Source organism: Moschus berezovskii, chromosome 24, assembly GCF_049115385.1.
Source record: "Moschus berezovskii isolate FMDL1 chromosome 24, NW_MosBer_1.0, whole genome shotgun sequence".
Classification (NCBI taxonomy): Eukaryota; Metazoa; Chordata; class Mammalia; order Artiodactyla; family Moschidae; genus Moschus; species Moschus berezovskii.
In genome coordinates this window covers 31248276-31275492 of record NC_142483.1, presented here as the reverse complement: position 1 = coordinate 31275492, position 27217 = coordinate 31248276, and the positions used below count along the sequence as shown (strand labels likewise).

At 44.0% G+C, this 27217-nt stretch overlaps 1 protein-coding gene across 24 annotated transcripts in view; it reads left to right on the top strand.

Moving 5' to 3' along the window:
• Nucleotides 1-27217, top strand: part of LOC129548017 (uncharacterized) — a 291573-nt gene that overhangs the window by 57112 nt on the left and 207244 nt on the right. The window contains exon 6 of one of the 24 annotated variants that reach the window (XR_016036192.1): nt 410-27217. The exons of 21 other annotated variants lie outside the window; for them this stretch is intronic. The gene's annotated coding sequence lies outside the window, so the exon portion shown is untranslated. 2 more of the 24 variants (XR_016036191.1, XM_088831765.1) reach the window with 2 other exon arrangements.

Here is a 27217-nt window from a genome sequence, read left to right as displayed (position 1 = left end):
GGGGCCTCAGCAGAAGAGAATTCAGCATAGAATTAGGGCAAAGGTTGACAGTCTAAGCTTTAGTTGATTGAAGCCAGGAGATTTAGAGAAGGTCAATATTCCATCTTCCACCTGGGTATGGACCTTAGTTCCTGTAGAACTCAAAAATATGTGTCATATTGTTATGTATATCCTTTGAGGACTGTTTTATTGCTGAAATGTTGTTTCTTGACCGCTTCTCCTTTGTTCCTCCATTTTACTTCCCTTACGACCATTAATTACTGAGACCTCGTCAAGGGCAAGCAGACTTAGATCACAAAATGGTTAAGGCCAAAAATGGCTTCTCTTATGTTAAGAAAGCCATGCTTGGTTCTCCTTCTCCAGGGACCCCCTGCCTGTCCTCTTAGACTCGTTTTTTGTTTTGCTATAGTATGATCCTGTGAAGAAAGCTGATCGCCGAAGAATCGATGCTTTTGAACTGTGGTGTTGGAGAAGACTCTTGAGAGTCCCTTATACTGCAAGGAGATCCAACCAGTCCATTCTAAAGGAGATCAATCCTGGATGTTCATTGGAGGGACTGATGCTAAAGCTGAAACTCCAATACTTTGGCCACCTCATGAGACGAGTTGACTCACTGGAAAAGACTCTGATGCTGGGAAAGGTTGGGGGCGGGAGGAGAAGGGGACGACGGAGAATGAGATGGCTGGATGGCATCACCGACTCTGTGGACATGAGTTTGAGTGTACTCCGGGAGTTGGTGATGGACAGGGAGGCCTGGCGTGCTGTGATTCATGGGGTCGCGGAGAGTCGGACACGACTGAGCGACTGAACTGAACTGAACTGAATAGTATGATCCTCTCATTTTTCTGGTCTTAGCTCACGTATCACCTTCTCAGAGAGTCTTCCTTCCCATCTAAAGCAATTCACCACTTATTGTTATTCTCATTATCCCCATTTTACAGGTGAGAAAAATGAGGTAGAACTTATTCATTTATTTTCTAAATGAATAAAGAATGTCGCCCCGCTGCCCAAGCTGTGCTATGCTATAACTTGGCATATAGTTACCCACCACATTGCTCCAGGGGATGCTGATTCCGGCTGAGATGCTTAGAGAAATGTGTACATTACATAGGATCTGGTGCAGGCCTGTAACTTCCTCACAAGCTGTTTGATCTTGAGTAAGTCAAGTCCTCATTCTGAGCTTCAAGTGTGTGTGTGTGTGTTTAAAAAAAGATTGGATTAGGTCTTTTTTTCCCCTCAAACTATGTCCCTTAAAACATTGCCGAGAAATATTATTAGATTTTTGTCCCCCCAAAATGGAGGGTCTCTAGTCAAATATATGTGGGAAATGCTTTAAATTAAGATTTTTTTTTTAAATGCAGAACTTATCAGAGCCTTTCATAGGCTACTGTCAGGTGTGAATGCCCAAAAGGAATATGTCTTTTTCATTATTTCCCAAACATATATATTCAAGGAAACCAGTCTCTGAGAAGCACACTGTGGGCCTTGTGTCCCTCAACATATGCCTTGGGCAATGCTGGGCTGTATCATAACCAGGCACTGTCTTCCCCCCAACCCCTTACATCCAGAGTCTCTATGGTGAATACAGGGTGGTGAGCATCAGTTACTCTCAACTGTAGACTCGGCATTTGTATTTAAGCGCTTGCTGCTCTCCCACACCTGAGGTCTCTCTCCTGCCTTGGCACTTTATTTCACCCATCTTATTTCTAGTGTCAGGGCCTGTGTCTTGTTCTGGTCAACAGAGTGAGAGCAAGAGGCAGGATGTCTCTAAACCATCCCCAGGTACTCCACTCTGTTTTCCCCTCAACTCCCAGCCAGATGCTAGGATCCAGTGAGGCAACTCAAAGTCCTAGGAAATGGTAGGGCCACCGGGTGGAAAGGATCCAGGCTTCTAAAACAGCTGTGTGGCCTGGAGAGGAGTGAGAAGTTAACCCACTATTGTCTGAAGCTGCTGAGACTTGGGCTCATTTGTTACAGCACTTGGCCTAGACTGACAAACAGGGGTCATTCAGAGAGAACGATCAGCTCATAGTCTGAAAGGAGATGGAGAGCTGACCCCTGCCTTTTTCACACCTCCTGTCTCTGACCACAGGCCACCCCTGAGAGGTTAACAGGTGCCTTGTGTTTCCTGGTATCAGTAACCAGAGGCAAGGAAAGAATGTAATGCTGTCCCTCAGGCAGCAGAGCCTTTAATAATGAGGGCTGATGTTTCCCGGGACCCTCTCCCTCCCTTTCTTCCTTTAATTTGGAACCAAAAACAGGATGACCAAAAAAGAAAAAAATCCCTGGAAATCTGTGAGCTGTTGTCAAGCAGCCGAAGTTTCTTTTGGCTCTTGTCAGTTTCCTGAGGATAAAGCGAGTCCCTCTTGACACCTGTCAAGACACTGGTGCTTCCCACCTGCCTGTGGTTAAGATGCTGACAGCTCTTGTTGGCCAAGTGTGGGAGCAGAGAGTCGTGCAAGGATCAGGTCTCTGTTGTATACCGTACACTGGGATGCCCAGGGCTGCTGGGGCCGCCAAGTCCCCTTACTGGGCACTCTTGGAGTTCTGTGCCTGGTCACAGGAAGAGGCAGAGTCCATGTGACAGGACTTTCCCGGAAACCTGTGTGTCTGGGATTCAGCACTGGGCTCCCTTGAGGAGAGGGGGCAAACCAGGATAGGCTGGGTTCAGCTCCATCTGTCTCTGGCTCCTGTTTGGCATCTTGGCTGCGAACTAGGAGCCCTCTGCAGTTCCCTGCCTTTCTTGGCAGCTGCTCGACAGGGGACAGGAAAATTGCTCTCCTTCCAGTGGACCAGTCAGGGAAGGAGCCTTCTCCAGGCGTCCATGGGCCAGAAGCCATCCGGGGTGGCCAAGATCGACAGACCAGACCAGGCAGACATCTGAATCTTCACACTGAGCGTTGTCTTTATTCACCCAGCATGGCTGCTCCAGGCTGAGATATTAGCCCAGATAAACTCAACATGAAAATCATAATCCACCAAGTCATGGCCATTCTTGTCAATTCTCTTAAAGGTTAATCTGCTTTTCTCCTTATTAATGAAGGGCCTCAGAAAGGCAGCCGGGCCTCTCCCATATTTTGGTAGATTTGGGCTAATAGGCTATTTTATTTCCATGGTAACAGCTTCCAGTGTTACAGGAAGATAATTTTGCAGACAAAAGATTTTTGAGTCTTATTATTCTGCAGGGATCTGACTGAGAGGCTGGGAACATGGGTTCAAGGGCTGCCCAGGATTGCAAGTTCGATCCATTCTGGGCACCAGTCTGCCTCCAGCTTCTGGTGTCAAGGCTTGTTAGGGGGACGCATTGTAGGAAATTGCCAGGGACTGAATAAAGATATTCTTTGGACGACAATGCTCTAAATTCATTCTCTGATCAGCCAATGGGATTTGAGTGAGAAGTGACTTGGTAACTTAGAGTAATTGCTGACACAACAGGGGCTTCTACCCTGTGGAGTGAGCTGGGAGCCAGCCTGCTTAGCATGAAGGTCTCTGGGTGAGAAGCCCCTACGCCATGCCATCCTCCTTCTCATCTCCTCGTCTTGGGCAGACCAGCAGAACCCTCTCCTCTCCTTCATTCAGCGCCTACTTCATAACCACCAGCTGGGTACCAGGCAAGTTACAGGGAGACAAAAGATGAACAAAACAGGCATGATTCTAGCTTTGACAGAGTTTTGAGTTTCTTGGTGTGTTAGGGAGTGGGTGGGTTGAATGGAGACTGAAAGCCAGGAAATGGCAGCACTGTGTGTTATGTGTTATAACAGGAGTCTATGGGGAAACGCTCTAGGTCAGGAAAGACACCCAGGGAAAGAGCTCTCATAGATGGACTTAAGAGCTGTGTAGGGGTGAAAGCTGCTCAGCCATTAACTGAATGTCTATTGTGAGCCAAGCATCATCCTAGATCCTTGAGATTCAAACATAAAGAAAACAAGATAGATTCTTGATTTATACCCTGTTAAGGGTTCCATCCCTGGGTTGGGAAGATCCCCTGGAGAAGGAAATGGCAACCCACTGCAGTATTCTTGCCTGGAGAATCTCATGGATGGAGGAGTCTGGTGGGCTACAGTCCATGGGGACACAAAGAGTCGGACATGACTAAGCAATTAGCACCTCTCTTCAAAGAGATATTAATCAACTTTGTAAATTACAATTGAGACCAGTGCTAGCAGGAGGAAGTTCTTAATGCAATGAGAAGCAGTGACATGGGAGTTTGACCAAGACCAGCATTCACTGATTCTCATGTATGGCTGGGCAGGTTGCACACTGTACAACTCTAGGAAGGGCAGGTGTACCACTGTCTCCCTGGCACTTGGCACAAATTAAGTCTCATTGAGCAAGTGTTAAATGCATGAATGTGGGCATCAGGGGATAGCCATCCCAGAGCTCAGTGTGCAGCGCTATATAAAATCTAGAAGACATAGTGCCACTTGGTAGAGAGCAACATTCAGATAAGGAGATACGACCAGCTTAGCAGGAGGAGTAAAACTTGACCCCTAAAAAGGAATCAAAGTGTAATGTGACCACAAGGGGGAAAATGCCCTTCACTGAGACTGTTGTGAAGATATAATGACAGGATCAATGTCAGCTTGCTCTGAATGGTTGAAGATACTTTATGAATACCAGGGGCAGTAATTCAACGTTAGAAGCGCCAACAGAGAGGAGATCATATCAATGAAGGTAATACATGGATGAGCTAGAGTACAAATTAAACACAGGTTTCAGGGCATCCATCTCACATAAAAACCTATAAAGACATGTTCATAATAGCTTTACTCATAGTAGCAAAACCTGAAAACAATCCTGATGTTCTTCACCAGGTAAATAGTCAACAAACTGGTCCATGCATACCGCTGAATGCTATTCAACAATCAGAAGAAACAAACTATGCAGGTAACAACTGGATGAATGCCCAGAAATTTTTGCTGAGGGAAAAGACCAGTCCAAAAGGAGTATGAAACTCTTGAGATGACAAAATTCTAGAACTTGAGAACAGGTTCGTGGTTGCCAGGGGTCAGGGAAGAGGGAGAATGAGTTACTTGGAAGGGATATGGGTGTAGGCATTATAAACAAGCAACTGAATGGATCCTTGTGGATGTGACGGGATTCTTCTAGACCTCCGTTGTGATGGTACACATGCTACTCTACACATGTGATAAAATTGCACAGAACACTCATGGGAAATAGATGGAAAGACAGTGGAAACAGTGTCAGACTTTATTTTTTGGGGCTCCAAAATCACTGCAGATGCTGATTGCAGCCATGAAATTAAAAGACGCTTGCTCCTTGGAAGGAAAGTTATGACCAACCTTGATAGTATATTAAAAAGCAGAGACATTACTTTGCCAACGAAGGTCCGTCTAGTCAAGGCTATGGTTTTTCCCGTGGTCATGTATGGATGTGAGAGTCGGACTGTGAAGAAAGCTGATCACTGAAGAACTGATGCTTTTGAACTGTGGTGTTGGAGAAGACTCTTGAGAGTCCCTTATACTGCAAGGAGATCCAACCAGTCCATTCTAAAGGAGATCAATCCTGGATGTTCATTGGAGGGAATGATGCTAAAGCTGAAACTCCAATACTTTGGCCACCTCATGCGACGGGTTGACTCACTGGAAAAGACTCTGATGCTGGGAAAGGTTGGGGGCGGGAGGAGAAGGGGACGACCGAGAATGAGATGGCTGGATGGCATCACAGACTCTGTGGACATGAGTTTGAGTGAACTCTGGGAGTTGGTGATGGACAGGGAGGCCTGGCGTGCTGTGATTCATGGGGTCGCGGAGAGTCGGACACGACTGAGCGACTGAACTGAACTGAACTGAACACTCAGACACACATACAAATGAATCCAGGTAAAACTGGGCAATCGCAGTAAAGGCAGTGGACTGCATCAGTGTCAGGAGCCTGACTGTGATAATCCACTAGAGGTTTGCAAAATGTTACCACTGCAGAAAAGCTTACAGTGGATCTCTCAGTATCATGTCTTACAATTGCATATGAAACCAATTATCAGAAAAAAGTTAATTAGAAAAAACAACTTTCGTATTTTCCAGCTTAGTTAAAAGTTGGAAGATGACCTGAGGTGCATTCCTTGCCATTTTCCACCCCCGCAACCCCTCCCTCACCCCACAACAGGATGATTTTTCTGGAGACTCTTGGCATGTCGCATAAACTACACAATCTGTTACTGACTGTAGCTCTAGCAGAGCTTTCTGGAAGTGTGTGTTAGTTGCTCAGTCATGTCCAACTCTTTGAGACCCCATGGACTGTAGCATGCCAGGCTCCTCTGTCCACGGGATTCTCCAGGCCAGAATACTGGAGTGGGTTGCCATTCCCTTCACCAGCGGATAGAACCTGGACCTCCCACATTTCAGACAGATTCTTTACCATCTGAGCCACCAGGGAAGCCCTCTTTTCTGCCCGACCTGCCTACTTTCTGGAAGACCTCACGGCAACTCTTAGTGTCCCTGGTAGACACAAAACCTAAATCTAGCTTCCAGACTGGCCAAATCTGAGGACATTTGCATTTTCAAGCAGCAGTCTATGAAATCACATGTGAGGGAGAATGCTCCCTTTTGCAGCCTCAACTGCCACCTTGGGAAGATTCATGTCCTTGATTCTAACTGCCTCCTTCTCCACACAGCTTCCCTGCTAGAGTGTCAGCACCATGAGGACAAGCAAGTGGTGGCATGTTGCTCCTGTTCCCCTGGCCCACAGTTCCGTCATACAGATGCCCCTGCAGTGGCCATTTGTGATTTCTGCCTGTCCAGCCTCCAACTGTCCTTCTGACAAAAGAATCTTGTTTTTCCTTTGGGTAAAACATCCCTCGTCACAGACAGTCTTGTGGGTTATTGTTGTTACTCAGTTGCTCAGACATGTCCTACTCTTTGTGACCCCATGGACTGCAGCACGCCAGACTTCCCTATCCTTCACTGTCTCCCGGAGTTTGCTCACTGTCCTAATTCCTACTGTGGCTAAAAACGAGGCAGTAGACCCAAGCCAGGGCAATCAGAGTTGATGAGTGATGAGCCCTAGACTTTCATGGAAAATGTTTTAAAGGACAGGTTCTTTCTTTCCTCTGTGGTGATTGTTTTGATGAAATATCAGCTGAGAGCTATTGGGAGCCTCCTTGTTACCTTCCCTTGGAAGAGTTTGTCTAAAACGAAGCCAACACAGGAGAAAGCAGAGCCGAGACATGGCAAGATAGCAGCTGCTAATGCATCATTTGAGAACCTGGATCTAGACATGCCTGAACCCAATACATCCTTGAACTCCTCAACCATGTGGATTACTTTTTCCCTTTTTTCCCTTATGCCACTTCGTTTTGGTTTTCTATCACTTGCAATCAAGACTCCTAAATCATCCATGTACTTGTAGATATTCAACAAAGAAATGCACAAACAAATGCCATGATGCAAATAAATATTTATCATCTTCTATGTGGCAGATGCTATTTTAAGATCCAAAGGAAGAAGCAGAGGAGCAGCAGAAACAACTGCTTCCCTTGAAAGCCAAGTCTGTGGCCTGACAACCTAGAATTTGGGTCAATCCATCAATTACGGTGGCTGCTTGGAAATATCCCTTTTCCTCTCAGTCCCCCTCTTTGCTTCTCCTACTATGCAACGGTGGCTCATGCCAGTACTAAGGCATGGCCCCCTACCTGCTAACATCCATGCTCGCATTCACTCCTGAGGCCAAGTGACTTGGTTGTGTCTGGTTATCAGATGCAAACTTTGTCACAGCAGGGATTTAGGCTAGACATTAGGGGGAATATTGTGGTACCAGATGGTGTTTCTGAAGAAGGTTGTCCTATTTTTGCAGTTTTAGGATTTGACAATAAATCAGCCTGGCAGGCCTCAGATGTGATTTGGCCTCAAAATCGTCTCTGTTAATCCTTGATGCTGTGTGTATCTGTCAAGATCCAAGCAGGAAAACAGAGCCCATTCTCAGTATGTGAACAAAGGAAATCTAACATAAGGAACTGATTACACAGATGAAGGAAGGGGCTGAAAAGCAAGCAACAAGGAACTAGGAGGCAGCGTAGGGATTTGCAAGGGCCTGAGGACACCACTATGATGAGACTAGAGAGACAAAAGGAGCAGGTGGTGGTACCTAGGTCCAGGGCTGGTGTCACCCAGTGGAGGCTAGAGCTGTGGTGAGTGGAAGCCAGTGCCAAGAAAGACATATGGTCCATGTGACAGAAGCCACAAGAGACCAGAGGAGCAGAAAAGCCCTACCTTTTCCTTCTTCATGCCTTCCAATTCACTGCAGCTGTTTCCTGTTGGCCATGGTCAACCCAGTCACCCAGTCAGGTCCAACTCTTTGTGACCCCATGAACTGCAGCAGGCCAGGCCTCCCTGTCCCTTACCATCTCTCAGAGTTTGCCCAAGTTCATGTTCATTGCATCAGTGATGCCATGCAGCCATCGCATCCTCTGACACCTTCTTCTCCTTCTGCCCTCGATCCTTCCCAGCATCAGGGACTTTTCCAATAAGTCATCTATTCATATCAGATGACCAATATACCGGAGCTTCAGCTTCAGCATCAGTCCTTCCAGTGAATATTCAGGGTTGATCTCCCTTAAGATTGACTGGTTTGATCTCCTTCCTGTCCTTGGGGCTTTCAGGAGTCTTCTCTAACACCGTAGTTCAAAGGCATCAATTCTTTGGTGTTCTGCCTTCTTTATGGTCCAGCTGTCACAATCATACATGACCACTAGTAAGACCAAAGCCTTGACTATATGGACCTTTGTCAGCAGAGTAATGTCTCTGCTTTTCAATACACTGTCCAGGTTTGTTACCGCTTTCCTGCCAAGAAGCAATCGTCTTCTGATTTCATGGCTGCAGTCACCATCTGCAGTGATTTTGGAGCCCAAGAAGAAGACATCTGTCACTACTTCCACCTTTTCCCCTTCTGTGCAGTAATGGGGCCCAGATACCATGAACTTAATTTTTTAAATATTTAGTCTTAAGCCAGCTCTTTCACTCTCCTCCTTCAACCTCATCAGAGGTTCTTTAGTTCCTCTTCACTTTCTGCCATTAGAATGGTATCACCCATATATCTGAGGTTGTTGATATTTCTCCCGCCTATCTTGATTCTGGCTTGTAACTCATCTAACCCAGAATTTCTCATGATGTGCTCAGTGTATAGGTTAAACAAACAGGGTGACAGCAGACAGCCCTGTTGTACTCTTTTTTCAATCTTGAACCAATCAGTTGCTCCATACAGGGTTCTAACTGTTGCTTCTTGACCTGCATACATGTTTCTCCAGAGACAGGTAAGTGGTCTGGTATTCCCATTTCTCTAAGAACTTTCCACAGTTTGTCATGATCTACACAGCCAAAGGCTTTAGCATAGTTGATGAAACAGAGATAGACATTTTTCCAACATTCCGTTGCTTTTTCTATAATCCAGAGAATGTTGCCAATCCAGCCCCTCCATTGGCCACACCCAACTCAGCACCTCCAGTTGTCACACCCAACGAAAAGCCTTCCACCAGCCCTAGAGGCAGCCTGAAGTGGTCAGCCACCTATGATAGATAGCAAAACCAGAGTTGGGGAGAATGGATCACAGAACCATGAGACCCAAGACTTGCATACCTGTGTCACCCAAAAGCTACCATTTCTGGGTTCCTACATACAACACTTCCTTTCTCACCTGGGAAGAAATGAACCTTTGGAGTCCAAAGATGTCATCACCAAGTGTGTCAGCAATGGGGATCAGGTTCTAGAACACATATGCTGCTATTAAGAATATAATGTGGAACAACCACCTTAAATGACTGTTTAGCAGTTTCTGATAAATTAGGCACATGTTTACCCTCACTTCAGTTCAGTTGCTCAGTTGTGTCTGACTCTTTGTGACCCCATGAATTGTAGCACGCCAGGACTACCTGTCCATCGCCAACTCCCGGAGTTTACCCAAACTCATGTCCATTGAGTCGGTGATGCCATCTAGCCATCTCATCCTCTGTTGTCCCCTTCTTCTCCTCCTGCCCCCAATCCCTCCCAGCATCAGGGTCTTTCCCAATGAGTCAACTCTTCGCATGAGGTGGCCAAAGATTGGAGCTTCAGCTTCAGCATCAGTCCTTCCAATGAACACCCATGACTGATCTCCTGTAGGATTGACTAGTTGGATCTCCTTGCAGTCCAAGGGACTCTCAAGAATCTTCTCCAACATCACAGTTCAAAAGCATCAATTCTTTGGCGATCAGCTTTCTTCACAGTCCAACTCTCACATCTATACATGACCACTGGAAAAACCATAGTCTTGACTAGACGGACCTTGGTTGGCAAAGTAATGTCTCTACTTTTTAATATGCTATCTACGTTAGTCATAACTTTCCTTCCAAGGAGCAAACGTATTTAATTTCATGGCTGCAATCACCATCTGCAGTGATTTTGGAGCCCCAAAAATAAGGTCTGACACTGTTTCTATTGTTTCCCCATCTATTTGCCATGAAGTGATGGGACCAGATGCCATGATCACTGTTTTCTGAATGTTGAGCTTCAAGCCAACTTTTTCACTCTCCTCTTTCACTTTCATCAAGAAACTTTTTAGTTCCTCTTCATTTTCTGCCATAAGGGTGGTGTCATCTGCATATCTGAGGTTATTGATATTTCTCCCGGCAATCTTGATTCCAGCTTGTGCTTCTTCCAGGCCAGCGTTCCTCATGATGTACTCTGCATATAAGTTAAATAAGCAGGGTGACAATATACAGCCTTGACGTACTCCTTTTCCTATTTGGAACCAGTCTGTTGTTCCATGTCCAATTCTAACTGTTGCTTCCTTACCTGAATATAGGTTTCTCAAGAGACAGGTCATGTGGTCTGGTATTCCCATCTCTTTCAGAATTTTCCACAGTTTATTATGATCGACACAGTCAAAGGCTTTGGCATAGTCAATGAGGCAGAAATAGATGTTTTTCTTGTACTCTCTTGCTTTTTCCATGATCCGGCGGATGTTGGCAATTTGATCTCTGGTTCCTCTGACTTTTCTAAAACCAGCTTAAACATCTGGAAGTTCATGGTTCACATAGTGCTGAAGCCTGGCTTGGAGAATTTTGAGCATGACTTTACTAGCATGTGAGATGAGTGCAATTGTGCGGTAGTTTGAGCATTCTTTGGCCTTGCCTTTCTTTGGGATTAGAATGAAAACTGACCTTTTCCAGTCCCCTGGCCACAGCTGAGTTTTCCAAATTTGCTGGCATATTGAGTGCAGCACTTTCACAGCGTCATATTTCAGGATTTGAAATAACTCAACTGGAATTCCATCACCTTCACTAGCTTTGTTTGTAGTGATGCTCTCTAAGGCCCACTTGACTTCACATTCCAGTATGTCTGGCTCTAGGTGAGTGATCACACCATCGTGATTATCTTGGTCATGAAGATCTTTTTTGTACAGTTCTTCTGTGTATTCTTGCCACCTCTTCTTAATATCTTCTGCTTTTGTTAGGTCCATACCATTTCTGTCCTTTATTGAGCCCATCTTTGTATGAAATGTTCCCTTGATATCTCTGATTTTCTTGAAGAGATCTCTAGTCTTTCCCATTCTGTTGTTTTCCTCTATTTCTTTGCATTGATCGCTGAGGAAGGCTTTCTTATCTCTCCTTGCTATTCTTTGGAAGTCTGCATTCAGATGCTTATGTCTGCCTTTTTCTCCTTTGCTTTTCACTTCCCTTCTTTTCACAGCTATTTGTAAGGCCTCCTCAGACAGCCATTTTGCTTTTTTGCATTTCTTTTCCATGGGGATGGTCTTGATCCCTGTCTCCTCTACAATGTCGAGAACCTTCGTCCATAGTTCATCAGGTGCAGGAGGGACGAGAGGATCTACTCCATGTTCAAGGTCAGGAAGGGTGACCTCGTCCAAGGTAAGGAGCAGCGGCTGTGCTTTGCTGGAGCAGCCGTGAAGAGATACCCCATGTCCAAGGTAAGAGAAACCCAAGTGAGACGGTAGGCGTTGTGAGAGGGCATCAGAGGGCAGACACACTGAAACCATAATCACAGAAAACTAGCCAATCTGATTACATGGACCACAGCCCTGTCTAACTCAATGAAACTAAGCCACGCCGTGTGGGGCCACCCAAGACGGTCAGGTCATGGTGGAGAGGTCTGACAGAATATGGACCACTGGAGAAGGGAATGGCAAACCACTTCAGTATTCTTGCCTTGAGAACCCCATGAACAATATGAAAAGGCAAAATGATAGGATACTGAAAGAGGAACTCCCCAGGTCGATAAGTGCCCAATATGCTACTGGAGATCAGTGGAGAAATAACTCCAGAAAGAATGAAGGGATGGAGCCAAAGCGAAAAAAAAATACCCAGTTGTGGATGTGACTGGTGATAGAAGCAAGGTCCGATGCTGTAAAGAGCAATATTGCATAGGAACCTGGAATGTTAGTTCCTTGAATCAAGGCAAATTGCAAGTGGTCAAACAGGAGATGGCAAGAATGAACATCGACATTCTAGGAATCAGCAAACTAAAATGGACTGGAATAGGTGAATTTAACTCAGATGACCATTATATCTACTACTGTGGGCAGGAATCCCTTAGAAGAAATGGAGTAGCCATCATGGTCAACAGAAGAGTCCGAAATGCAGTACTTGGATGCAATCTCAAAAACGACAGAATGATCTCTGTTCGTTTCCAAGGCAAACCATTCAATATCATGATAATCCAAGCTTATGCCGCAACCAGTAACGCTGAAGAAGCTGAAGTTGAACGGTTCTATGAAGACCTATAAGACCTTTTAGAACTAACACCCAAAAAAGATGTCCTTTTCATTATAGGGGACTGGAATGCAAAAGTAGGAAGTCAAGAAACACCTGGAGTAACAGGCAAATTTGGCCTTGGAGCACGGAATGAAGCAGGGCAAAGGCTAATAGAGTTTTGTCAAGAGAACGCACTGGTCATAGCAAACACCCTCTTCCAACAACACAAGAGAAGACTCTACACATGGACATCACCAGATGGTCAACACCAAAATCAGACTGATTATATTATTTGCAGCCAAAGATGGAGAAGCTGTATACAGTTAGCAAAAACAAGACCGGGAGCTGACTGTGGCTCAGATCATATTTACCCTTCAGTTCAGTTCAGTCGCTCAGTCGTGTCTGACTCTTTGCAACCCCATGAATCACAGCACGCCAGGCCTCCCTGTCCATCACCAACTCCCGGAGTTCACTCAAACTCATGTCCACAGAGTTGGTGATGCCATCCAGCCATCTCATTCTCTGTCGTCCCCTTCTCCTCCCGCCCCCAATCCCTCCCAGCATCAGAGTCTTTTCCAGTGAGTCAGCTCTTCGCATGAAGTGGCCAAAGTATTGGAGTTTCAGCTTTAGCATCAGTCCTTCCAATGAACACCCAGGACTTATCTCCTTTAGAATGGACTGGTTGAATCTCATATTTACCCTGTCACCCAACAATTCTGCTCTTAGAGACTTACTCAAGAGCTGTAAAAGTACTGCATGAAAAGAATTATACAAGAATGTTTATAACATTATTTTCTAATAGTAAAAAATTGGGAGTGACATAAATGTACACTGCAGGAAAATAAATGAACAGAATTATGACAGAGTCAGGCAGGAGAAGACTACTCAGTGATAAAATGAATACTTGACTGCCACACTCAAACATGTGAATGTATCTCAAAGCAATATAAGTGAAGAATCCAGGCATATACTAACTCATTCCACTTATGTGAATCCAAGAAAAGACAAAAATCTAATCTGTGGTGATAGAAATCAGATAGTGGTTGTGGGGATGGAAATTGACTTGGAAGGGACAGGAGGGCACTTTCTGGTGTGATGAAAATGTCCTTTATCTTGTTATGGGTATCAAGTCTTGTTAAGCTGAAAACCTGGGACTGGTCTCATTTGTTATTTATATGTCAAATTAGTTGTAAAAGTAAAAAAACCACAAAGAATCCATTTTGAAGGTGAAGAACAAATTTCATGCTTTTCTGTATGGGTCTGTACCATCAAGAAGAACAGCATTATTATGTCCTGGCAGCTTCCTTATTCTTCATTTCCATTTTGTGGGATATAACCCAAGAGTAGGTCAAGGGCACTTGTTTTCTTGGACTAATTAAATGCAATAGGCAGCCCTAATGCCCCTGCCAACCACATGACTCATGGACATCAGGTTGATGGGTGTTTTACATTAAACTAAGTGATCATAAATATTTAATCATATGACCACTGATTTTAAATACATCACCCAGGACTGCACATTCCTTTTGGAAATGGTGCTCATCTGGCTTCATCCAGATAGCCAATAAGGGTCCCTGGGAAAAGATACTAAGGCAAGAAATGGAATAACTACTCTGCAAATGTTGCTTCTCCAGCACTTATTTCCTATTTCCCCAATCCCCACTCCCAGTTTGTATTTAGGGGTTCATGTGGTTCTATGGAAGATACCCTGGAGGAGGAAACAGCAACTCACTCCAGCTTTCTTGCCTGGGGAATTCTATCGACCGAGGAGCCTGGTGGGCTACAGTCCATGGTGTCAGAAAGAGTTGGACATGAATGAGCAACTTAGCACACATGTAGTTCTAGGGAAGCTAACCCTCCCCCTCCCTCATGTTTGTTCCAGTTTTAGGTTGGCAGCTCATGACCAAGACTAAGCCAATCATTGCATACCATCCCTGCCACTACCACAGAGATTGGATGAAGGTGGACAGGTGATCTAAACCAGTCCAATCATATTGAATCACAGAACCTTAGCTTAAAAAAGTTTTCTGTCTTGCTCAGGTCAACTGTGGTTCTCTTCCATGAGGAGAGCTGTGGCAGAGACACAGCAGAAAGGGGAGATGAGAATCTGACAAAAAACAGGGCTTGGCCTGCTGGCATGATAATATGTCTGAGGTTAGCCCCTTCTCTCTCAACTTTCTGGTTACATGAACCAAGAAACCCTCCATATTGTTTAAGCCAAATTGTGTTGGGTTTTATGTTATTTGCAACCAACGGCATCCTAACTATTAGGTGATAACCAGAATGTTAGGTTTGTTTGGGCATAGGCCAAAGTTTGTATAAAAGGGTAGAATTACGAATCAGAAGCCCTGAATTCTTATTATTGCTGGCTCATGATGGAACTATATGACCCCAGAGAAAACATTTAACCTGATAGCATCTTAGTTGATCTTCTGCATAATAGGAAATTAGAAAGCAGAATCTCTAAGTTCTTTTGCATTAATAGCACTGGAAATGTTGATGATTGTGAAGATGAAGATGATGATTTATTAAGTTCTTGCCATGCGCCCATGCTGTGCTCATTGTTTCAGATCCACTATTTCATTTGATTCGTATATCTCTTGGAATTTAATCAGGAAAGCAGAAGCACTGTGAATATTATTCAATAAGGGATTTATTTTAAGAAGAAGACCCTAAACAACTGTGGGAGAAGTTAAGGGTCCAAAAGAGGTAGTTGGAGAATCAGAGTAAAGTCAGTAACCAGTCCACCAACCTTTCCTCCAGAAGCTGTGATATAGGTAGAGGGTAAGAGCTTACAAGGGAGTATGGGTGGGCAAGCACTTTCCACTGCCATGGTGGCTCAGCAAAGGAGAGCCTGGGACGAAGTCTCCCAGCATCTGGTGGGGGCCTGGAGTCTATGTTGGTGAGCTGGGCTGGCATTCAGGAAGAACAGCTGAAAGTGGGGTGAGAGAAAGTAGAAACAAGCTGAAACAACCGCGACTTACTTCCCATTGGTTCCTCAAGCATAATGACCTGCAGCACTTCAAGGCTGCTGCTTTACTTCTGCCTCTCAAGCTTCCTGAAAAAAAGTTTTATACACAGGGAAGAGGAGTCTGGGAAATGTAGTTTCAGCATAGTGAAATCTACAAATCCTCTAAGAAAAGCAGGATAAGCATTTCCCCCCAAATTTAAGGAAGCTTGTCCAAAGTCATCCATCCGGCTGGTACTGGAAACAGAACTAAGATGCAGGACTTCCACTTAGTTCTTTTTCCATAGCACTCGATCACTTGTTCCTAAATCTAACTTTGTTTCTAATATAAAACATAGTTAATTTTATTGATTGCTCTTTTCTCTTGTCATTTCCCTCCACGGTGATCAGTGTCATCTATGACCCTATCTCTGGCTCCTTCCTTTTCACTATCCTTAGCTCCTTAGTTCCTTAGCCTCGTGGCCTTATGGGCACAAAATAGCTGCTGCAGTGCCAGGTAACACACAGACTATATACAGTTGAAGGAGAGACAGGGTCTTCTCTTAAGATTCTTTTTATTTGTTGGAGCCCCATTCCCCAGAGTTTCCATCCCTAGGACTGGATCACACATGCATATGCTCTAGGTGCAAAGGAGGCTAGGAAAACAAGCTACCAGATTGCAGCCTCCATTCTGGGAGGTAACTCTGTCAGCAAGAAAAGAGCGTGCAGGTGACACTCTCAGGCAGGCATTCAACTGTGTCCGATGTGCACTTTGCAGTTCCTTCTTTCTAACCTTATACTTCAGTCAGCAAAACTGAATAGTTTTGCCTATGTTTGAATTACACAATGAGTCGAGAAATCTCTTTTCTACTTGGAAGTCCCTAAAATTGCCCACATTAGCGTCACTATGTAAAGACCCTGAAAGCAAATGGTCCTTATAGCACAGTGCCCTCTAAGAAAGGAGTGTTAATACTGCACCAAATACACAGATTATGGTTTCTCACCATTTTTACCATCCCTTCCAAAAAGCCTTTTTAGAATAGACATCTTTTCCTGGTCAACCTCTCATGAAATTTTAAAACCACAAATGTGTGTCTGTTTGTGTGCCATATGCATATCTGTAATTTACACATAGAAAGAGGAAAGTTTAGTTTTTTTACACCCAAGAATCAATTTTCCCCTCCTTGACTCTGAGATAGTCTTCACTGAGAAAGCAAGATCTAGATCCATTTCTGAGCTCTTTCATATACCCGTATTTTCCAAAGAGGTGGATATTAGTATTTTTCCAGGCATAATATTCAGGTCCCCTTCCTGGATCACAGCCCTGCCATGGCAAAGGGGCTTGTATAACAATGAAACTATGAGCCATGCCATACAGGGCCACACAAGACAGATGGGTCATAGTGGAGAGTTCTGACAAAATGTGGTCCATTGGAGGAGGGAATAGCAAGTCACTCCAGTATTCTCACCCCAAGAACCCCATGAACAGTGTGAAAAGGCAAAAAGATATGACCCTGGAAGACAAGCTCCCCAGGTTGGAAGGTGTCTGATATGCTACTGAGGAAGAGTGGAGGACAGTTACAAATAGATCCAGAAAAGTGGCTGGGCCAAAACAGAAACCTGTGTCCATTTGTGGATGTGTCTGGTGTTGAAAGAACAATGCTGTAAAGAACAGTATTGCACAGGAACCTAGAATGTTAGGTCCATGAATCAAGGTAAATTGGACATGGTCAAGCAGGAGATATTAAGAGTGAACATACACATCTTAGGAACCAATGAACTAAAATGAAAGGGAAAGGGTGAATTTAATTCAGATGACCTTTATATCTACTGCTGTGGGCAAGAGTCCCTTAGAAGAAATGGAGTATCCCCCATGTTCAACAAAAGAGTCTGAAATGTGGTACTTGGGTGCAATCTCAAAAACAACAAAACAATCTTGGTTCATTTCCAAGGCAAACCATTCAACATCACAGTAATCCAAGTCTGTACCCCAAACACTAATGCTGAAGAAGCTGAAGTTGAACATTTCTATGAAGACCTAGAAGGCCTTCTGGAACTAACACCAAACAAAGATGTCCTTCTCATCATAGGGGATTAGAATGCATAAGTAGGGAGTCAAGAGTTCCCTGAAGTAACAGGCAAGTGTGACCTTGGAGTACAAAATGAAGCAGGGCAAAAACTAACAGAGTTTTGTCAAGAGAACACACTGGTCATTGCAAACACCATCTTCCAACAACACAAGAGATGACTCTAGGCACGGACTTCACCAGATGGTCAATACAGAGGTTTCTAACATAGTATAGGAGATGGTGACCAAAACCATCCCAAAGAAAAAGAAATGCAAGAAGGTAAAGTGGTTGTCCGAGGAACTTTACAAATAGCAGAGGAAAGAAGAGAAGTGAAAGGCAAGGGAGAAAGGAAAAGATATACCCAACTGAACGCAGAGTTCCAGAGAATAGCATGGAGAGACAAGAAGGCCTTCTTCAATGAACAATGCAAAGAAGTAGAAGAAAGCAATAGAATGGGAAAGACTAGATTTCTCTTCAAGAAAAGTGGAGATATCAAGGGAATATTTCATGCAAGGATGGGCACAGTAAAGGACAGAAATGGTAAGGACCTAACAGAAGCAGAGGAGATTAAGAAGAGGTGGCAAGAATACACAGAAGAACTAAAAAAAAAAGGTCTTAATGACTCAGATAACCACGATGGTGTGGTCACTCACCTAGAACCAGACCTCTTGGAGTGTGAAGTCAAGTGGTCTTGGGAAGAATTACTATGAACAAAGGTGGTGGAGGTGATGCAATTCCAGCTGAACCATTTCAAATCCTAAAAGATGATGCTGTGAAAGTGCTGCACTCAATTTGCCAGCAAATTTGGAAAACTCAGCATTGGCCACAGGCCTGGAAAAGGTCAGTCTTCATTCCAATGCCAAAGAATATTCAAACCACCATACAATTGTGCTCTATTCACATGCTAGCAAGGTAGTGCTCAAAATCCTTCAAGCTAGGCTTTAGCAGGACTTGAACCAAGAACTTGCAGATGTACAGTCTGCGTTTAGAAAAGGCAGAGGAAACTGAGATCAAATTGCCAATGTTCATTGGATCATAGAGAAAGCAAGGGAATTTCAGAAAAACACCTACTTCTGCTTCATTGGCTATGCAGAAGCCTTTGACTGTGTGAATCACAACAAACTGTGGAAAATTCTGCAAGAGATGGAATACCAGGCCACCTGACCTGCCTCCTGAGAAACCTGTATGCAGGTCAAGAAGCAACAATTAGAACTTTACATGGAACAATGGACTTGTTACAAATTGGGAAAGAAGTACATGGCTGTATATTTTCACCTTGCTTCTTTAGCTTTTATGCAGAGTACATCATGTGAAATGATGGGCTGGATGAATCACAAGCTGGAATCATAACTGCTGGGAGAAGTATCAACAACCTATTGCAGATGACAGAAAGTGAAGAGGAAGTAAAGAGCCTCTTGGTGAGGGTAAAAGAGGAGAGTGAAAAAAGCTGACTTAAAACTCAGTATTCCTAAGATCATGGCATCCAGTCCTATCACTTCATGGCAAGTAGAAGGGGAAAAAGAAGTGACAGACTATTTTCTTGGGCTCCGAAATCACCATGGACAGTGACTGCAGCTGTGAAATTAGAAGACACTGACTCCTTGGAAGGAAAGGTATGACAAACCTAGACGGTGTAGTAAAAAGCAGGGATATCACTTTGCCAACAGTGGCTGGTATAGTCAAAGCTATGGTTTGTCCAGTAGTCATGTACAGGTGTGAGAGTTGGACCATAAAGAAGGTTGAGCACCGAAGAATTGATGCTTTGGAATTGTGATGCTGGAGAAGACTCTTGAGAGTCTCTTGGACTACAAAGATATCAAACCAGTCAATCCTAAAGGAAATCAACCCTGAATATTCTTTGGAAAGACTGATGCTAAAACTGAAGCTCCAATACTTTGGCCACTGGATGCAACGAGCCAACTCATTGGAAAAGACTCTGATGCTGGGAAAGGTTGAAGGCAAAAGGAGAAGCGAACGGCAGAAGATGAGATTGTTAGATAGCATCACCAACTCAATGGACATGAACCTGAGCAAACTCCGGAAGGTAGTCAGCGACAGGGAAGCTTGGCATGCTGCAGTCCATAGGGTCACAAAGAGTCAGACACAAGTCAGCAGCTGAACAATGAGAACAATATTCAGATGTGTCATCCTATTCCTGAAGAGGCCATGAATATTTGCCTCCATTTCTGACTTTCCATGTCTATTTTCACCAAGACTGACTCATTTACCTTAGTTTACAAGCCTTCACATGTGGAGCTTCACATAAAATACAATGACAAGTTCAAAACAGGGGCCTGGGGAAAATGAAAAAGAGTAGAGAGAGCACAGTTATTCATTGGGACTCTTTATTTTCAAGTAATAGAGTTTCTTTGAGGTGGCGGTCACTGATGAGATATGGTCTCAGTTTATTATGGATGCTATAATGAAGTACCCCAGGCTGGTGGCTTCATCAGTAGAAATTTACTGTCTCATAGTTCTGGAGACTTGTAAGTCCATCCAAGATGAAGGTGTCACCAGGGTTGGTTTTTTCTGAGGCCTCTCTCCTTGGCTTGTAGACGGCCACCAGAAGGTGTGTCCTTGCTGTGTCCTCACATGGCCTTTCCTCTGTGCAGGTGCATTCCTGGCGTCTCATTCTTCCTTTAAGGATACAGTCATGTTGGTTTGGGACCCACTCTCATGACCTCATTTAACCTTCATGACCTCTTTATAGACCCTATCTCTAAGTACAGTCACATTCGGAAGTATTAGGGGTTAGGACTTCAATGTGTGAATTTGAGGGGGCATAATTCAGCCCATAACAGTTAGAGGCTTTCTCGTAGACTCCATCAATATGATGATGGCTGTAGCAGAGTGGATGCCAGGACTGCTCCAACTGGTGTTTGGGATTTTTCCTTCTAGAGCAGAAACCTCAAACTATAATGCTTCCGATCCCTAGGAGGTAGAATAAATGAGGACAGTCATGATGCATGGTAGGGCAGGGAAGTGGACAACTGGAGAGCAGAAGCCCTGCCTAAAGAGGGCACTACTCAGCTCCAGCTGATGCCATGCCTTCTAGCAACAGAGCCCAGAATAGCCAGATCATCCACTTTCTAAGAGAAGTAAAAATCTGGGGTGGCGGGGGAGGGGGGGGGTTGGTAAAATTTCAAAAAAAAAAAGAAAACAAGCTGTGAAGGCCAAAATAAATGTCTGCCAGCTGAATCTGATTCCTGCTTTAGCACTTCCTTGTAATGTGACTCAGCTGACTTCTATATGTCTTGGTTCTAAAGGGACAGGATCCGATTGGCTGAGCTGGAGCAGATATTCTTGAGAAAGATAACTCGATGGCTCCTAGTAAGCAGAGAAACGGAGAGGGTAGTCCCTAAAGTGGAGGGTCTAAGCAGAAGCTGCGAACCCCTCTGCAGGGGAAGGGGCAAGGTAGAGCTGTTGATGGCGTTTCACTGTCAGTGGGACTTGGATCATCAGGGGGAGCAACTTTCCACAGCTTCCAAAACAAAAGATTGAGATGAAATAAACTCAAACTGAAACACAAGGAATTTAAATCAGGCGTTTGTTAAAACTTCCAAGGGGAGTTGTAAAGCTCTAAGAGTCTACCGTGTGGTATCTGGTCCTATGAGATTGAGTTAAAAGAGATCAATCATTTCTGGGCTCCAGGAAGACCTTGTCAACCATTCATCTTTGTCTCTCCCTCCTTTCCCCAGTGCCCAAATCCCATTCATTGTCGTCCCTCCGGACAGCGAGAGCTGTTTCTTATCTCACAAGCTTGCAGATCAAAGTTTGATCTGGGCACCGGGCACCAGCCCACCTGCCTTCGCCTGGTCTGCCTGTTAAACCACCGAAACCCCTTTTGTACCCTTTGATGTTGCTGCTTCTGTGTTTAAATGATGTCTTTATTTGAAAAGAAAACAAAAACAAAAACAACTCAGCGATGGGCTGACACCACTGGGAAAACTGGCGTTGCCAACTGTTATTAAGAAAGAGGATGCGTGAGGGTGATGATAAATTTTGTGCATAATTAGTTATTAAAAAACAGGTTGGCACCACTCTTCATTTGCTTTGACATGCCTTCCCCCATCTATTAACTTGTGGCTGTTTGAAGGTTACATGTGCAAACAGAAATAGAGTTATCAGTAGGGGGCACAGCTGTTTGGGGGAAACAAATTAAATCATACCTATGGAACTATTTTGGTGTTTAAATCCATTCTAAAGATATCCTAAGACCAGGGCGGGTTCTTTCTGTCTTAGTCAATCAAACTCAGCTCAGTCTCCAGAGTTCTGTCTAAAACTCAGAGGGCAGCAGTGGCAGAAGGGAAAATTATAGTATGAGAAACTTCACAGGAGCTAAACTGTGTGGGTCTGCTTCTGATGACTTTTCTATCTTTTATTCTGATAATTAATTTGCATAATGTTTTACAGTCAAAACAGTCGACAGGGTGTTTTCCAGCCTTTCATTTGTTAGAATAGGCTTATTTGATGCCTGTCATGTACCACATTCTATGGGGTGGCAAGAGGGAGAGGCAGGAAAACATGTACAGAAAGAAATGAGTAAGAGGATGGATTATCAACTGTGGATATTAGAGGAAGAACCTAAATGGTTGGGAGGAGATCTGTTTAGGAAGGTGTGGGGGCATATGTTCCAGAATTCAACCAGGGGTGATTTTGTTCCCAAGGGACATTGGGCAATGTCTGGAGACATTTTTGGCTGTCACAACTGGGGACCAGGAGGAGTACCTACTGGCATCTGGTGGGGAGAGGTCAAGGATAGTGCTCAACATCCTATAATGCACAGGCCAGCCCCCAGAGCAAATATCCAGCTCCAAATGTCAGTAGAGAGAAACTCTGTTCCCAATGAAGAGAATAGCTTCACACAGAGGGAACAGTCAAGAAAATTGCAGGTAACGAAAAGAAAAGTGAGGGCCTGAGTATATTAATGAACTCCCTGCTACAATGCAGATATTAAACTTGGTGGCTTATAGCAGCAGGCACTAATTTTTGTTGCCTTCCAGAGCAGCCGCAACAAAACCACTGCTAACTGAGGCATGGTTCCAGACTATAGGCTGGACTCAGATGTGCTGCACATTTCCCTCTCTCTCCTTGGACAGGCACATTCCTCTCCTGGCAGATCACGGAAGCATAAAAGGCTGCACCGAACTGTACACTGGATTTCAGGGCTCTGGGCTTCCCTGGTGGCTCACTGGTAAAGAATCAGCCTGCCAGTCAGGAGACATGGGTTTGATCCCTAGTTCTGGAAGATCCCACATGCCGTACAGCAACTAAGCCTGAGTGCCACAACTACTGGGCTTGTGCTCTAGGGCCCAGGAGCTGCAACTACTGAAGCTCATGTGCCCAGAGCCTGTGCTCTGCAATTCGAGAAACCACTGCAATGAGAAGCCTGCCCAGTGAAACTAAAGAGTAGCCCATGCTTGCCACAACTAGAGAAAAACTTGTGCAGCAATGAAGACCCAGCACTGCCAATATAAATAAAATTATTTTAAAAAAAAGATTTCAGGGCTCTGTCCACATCATAACCACTCCCATGCCACTCAGTTCAGTTCAGTCACTCCCTGTCCATCACCAAAACCCAGAGCTTGCTCAAACTCATGTCCATAGAGTTAGTGACGCCATCCAACCAAATTATCCTCTGTTGTCCCCTTCTCCTCCTGTCTTTAATCTTTGTCAACATCAGGGTCTTTTCCAATGAGTCAGTTCTTCCCACCAGGTGGAAAAGTATTGGAGCTTCAGCTTCACTGTTAGTACTTCCAATAATTATTCAGGACTGATTTCCTTTAGGATTGACTGGTTCGATCTCCTTGCAATCCAAGGGACTCTCAAGAGTCTTCTCTAACACCACAGTTTGAAAGCATCAGTTGTTCGGCACTCAGCGTTCTTCATGGTCCAACTCTCATATCCGTACATGACTAGTGGAAAAGCCATAGCTTTGACCAGACGGACCTTTGTCAGCAAAGTAACATCCACTTTTTAACATGCTGTCTAGGTTGGTCATAGCTTTTCTTCAAAGGAGCAAGTGTCTTTTAATTTCATGGCTGCAGTCACCAATCTGCAGTGATTTTGGAGCCCAAGAAAATAAAGTCTGTCACTGTTTCCATTGTTTCCCCATCTATTTGCCATGAAGTGATGGGCCCAGATGCCATGATCTTCATTTTTTGAATGTTGAGTTTTAAGCCAGTTTTTTCACTCTCCTCTTTTACTTTTATCAAGAGGCTCTTTAGTTCCTCTTTGCTTTCTGCCATAAATGTGGTGTCATCTGCATATCTGAGGTTATTGATATTTCTCCCGGCAATCTTGATTCCAGCCTATGCTTCATCCAGCCTGGCATTTCGGATAATGTACTCTGCATATAAGTTAAATAAACAGGGTGACAATATACAGCCTTGACCTACTCTTTTGCCAATTTGGAACCAGTCCATTGTTCCATGTCCAGTTCTAACTGTTGCTTCTTGACCTGCATACAGATTTCTCAGGAGGCAGGTCAGGTGGTCTGGTATTTCCATCTCTTTCAGAATTGTCCACAGTTTGTTGTGATCCACACAAAGGCTTTGGCATAGTCAATAAAGCAGACGTAGATGTTTTTTTGGATCTCTCTTGTTTTCTCAATGATCCAATGGATGTTGGCAATTTGATCTGTGGTTCTTCTGCCTTTTCTAAATCCAGCTTAAACATCTGGAAGTTCTTGGTTCACGTATTGGTGAAGCCTGGCTTGGAGAACTTTGAGCATTACATTGCTAGCCTGTGAGATGAGTGCAATTGTGCGGTAGTTTGAGCATTCTTTGGCATTGCCTTTCTTTGGGGCTGGAATGAAGACTGACCTTTTCCAGTCCTGTTGCCACTGTTTTCCAAATTTGCTGGCATACTGAGTGCAGTACTTTCACAGCTTCATCGTTTAAGAATTAAAATAGCTCAGCTGGAATTCTATCACCTCCACTAGCTTTGTTCATAGTGATGCTTCCTAAGACCCACTTGACTTCACATTCCAAGATGTCTGACTCTAGGTGAGTGACCACACCATCATGGTTATCTGGGTCATTAAGACCTTTTTTTTATTAGTTCTTCTGTGTATTCTTGCCACCTCTTCTTAATCTCCTCTGCTTAAGAAGGTCCATATCATTTATCATATCATATCATATCCATCATCTGAGTTCATGATCTGAGCCACAGTCAGATCCTGGTTTTGTTTATGCTGAATGTATGTGACCCATGCCACTGCCAAAGCTAATACCCAAGTCCCCAGTCCAAGTATGGGCAAGTTCACATTACCATTTAAATCCATGGCTTGGCTTTACAGAAAGGCTGAGAATAGAGTACCCTGCTCCTCTCCATCTCCCTGAGCACGGTAGAGGTGGGAGTGGGACTGCAAAATAGGTTGGGGCAAGACCAGAGAAATATGGACTGGGGGTGTTATTCCAAGTGTCCTGAGAAGCTACTGGATGAGTTTCCTCTGAGGAGTTACGCATAATTGAATTACATTGAGCAATGATAAATGACTGTTTTGTGAAGAATGGATTGTAGGAAGAAAGAGGAAAGTGGGCAGTCTTGGGAGGGTGCCATTTCGGAAGACTGGGGAAGATAAGGTGATGTCTTGGTCTAAGGTACTGGCAATTGAAAGAAACCTAAGTGCACATGTTTAGGATGTATTTCAGAAATAGAATCATCTAGGCTTATTGATGGATCTGGCATCCAAGGAAAGGAGAAAAATCAGGGGTAACTCTAAGAGATTTTGTCTTGCGCCACTAGCATAGATGGGAGGTAGTACCATTTCCAGAGATGGAAAACTAGGAAATAAACAGATTTGGGCAAAAATCAATCTTTATCTCATTTAATGCAATGGTCTCAACAACCCTATCTAGAGGTACTTTATTATCTCCTTTTCTTAGAAGAGGAAACAGGGACCCAGAAAAGTAACTTGTCCCTGACCACAACACTGATCAGTGGCAAACCCAGAATTTGAATATACAGGCAGAGCTCAGTGATATTTGGGATTTGTTTCCAGATCACCTCAATAAAGTGAATATCACAATAAAGTAAATTGCATGAGGTTTTTTTTCTGAATACATATAAAAGTTATGTTCCTACTATACTTTATATTAAGTGTGCAATAGCATTATGTATAAAAAGAATGTCCATATCTTAATTTAAAATACTTTAGTGCTAAAAAGAAAAATACTAACCACTGTCTGAGCCTTCAGTGAGTTGTCATCTTTTTGTTATAGTCACAAAGATCACAGCTCACCATAACAAGTACAATAATAATGACAAGTTTGAAATACTGTGAGAATAATAAAAATGTTGCATACAGACAGTGATTAAACACTGTTGGAGAGATGGCACTGATAGACTTGATTAATGCAAGGTTGCCACAGACCTTCAACTTTTAAAAAATGCGAATTGCAGTAGAATGAAGTCTGCATATAGTTAGTCTCTACCCAGGCTACACACTGTACAAGGTTGTTTCACTACTTCTCTCCCCCTGTTCAGTTCAGTTCAGTTCAGTCGCTCAGTCGTGTCCGACTCTCCACGACCCCATGAATCACAGCACACCAGGCCTCCCTTTCCAACACCAAATCCCGGAGTTCACTCAAACTCAAGTCCACAGAGTCGGTGATGCCATCCAGCCATCTCATTCTCTGTTGTCCCCTTCTCCTCCTGCCCCCAACCTTTCCCAGCATCAGAGTCTTTTCCAGTGAGTTAACTCATCGCATGAGGTGGCCAAAGTATTGGAGTTTCAGCTTTAGCATCAGTCCTTCCAATGAACACCCAGGATTGATCTCCTTTAGAATGGACTGATTGGATCTCCTTGCAGTCCAAGGGACTCTCAAGAGTCTTCTCCAGCACCACAGTTCAAAAGCATCAATTCTGCAGCGATCAGCTTTCTCCACAGTCCAGCTCTCACATCCATACATGACCACGGGAAAAACCATAGCCTTGACAAGATGGACCTTTGTTGGCAAAGTAATGTCTCTGCTTTTTAATATACTATCAAAGTTGGTCATAACTTTCCTTCCAAGGAGTAAGCATCTTTTAATTTCATGGCTGCAATCAGCATCTGCAGTGATTTTGGAGCCAAAAAAAATAAAGTCTGACACTGTTTCCACTGTTTTTCATCTATTTCCCATGAAGTGATGGGACCAGAAGCCATGATCTTTGTTTTCTGAATGTTGAGCTTCAAGCCAACCTTTTCACTCTCCTCTTTCACTTTCATCAAGAGGCTTTTGAGTTCCTCTTCACTTTCTGTCATAAGGGTAGTGTTATCTGCATATCTGAGGTTATTGATATTTCTCCCGGAAATCTTGATTCCAGCTTGTGCTTCTTCCAGCCCAGCGTTCCTCATGATGTACTCTGCATATAAGGTAAATAAGCAAGGTGACAATATACAACCTTGACGTACTCCTTTTCCTATTTGGAACCAGTCTGTTGTTCCACGTACAGTTCTGACTGTTGCTTCCTGACCTGCATACAGGTTTCTCAAGAGGCAGGTCAGGTGGT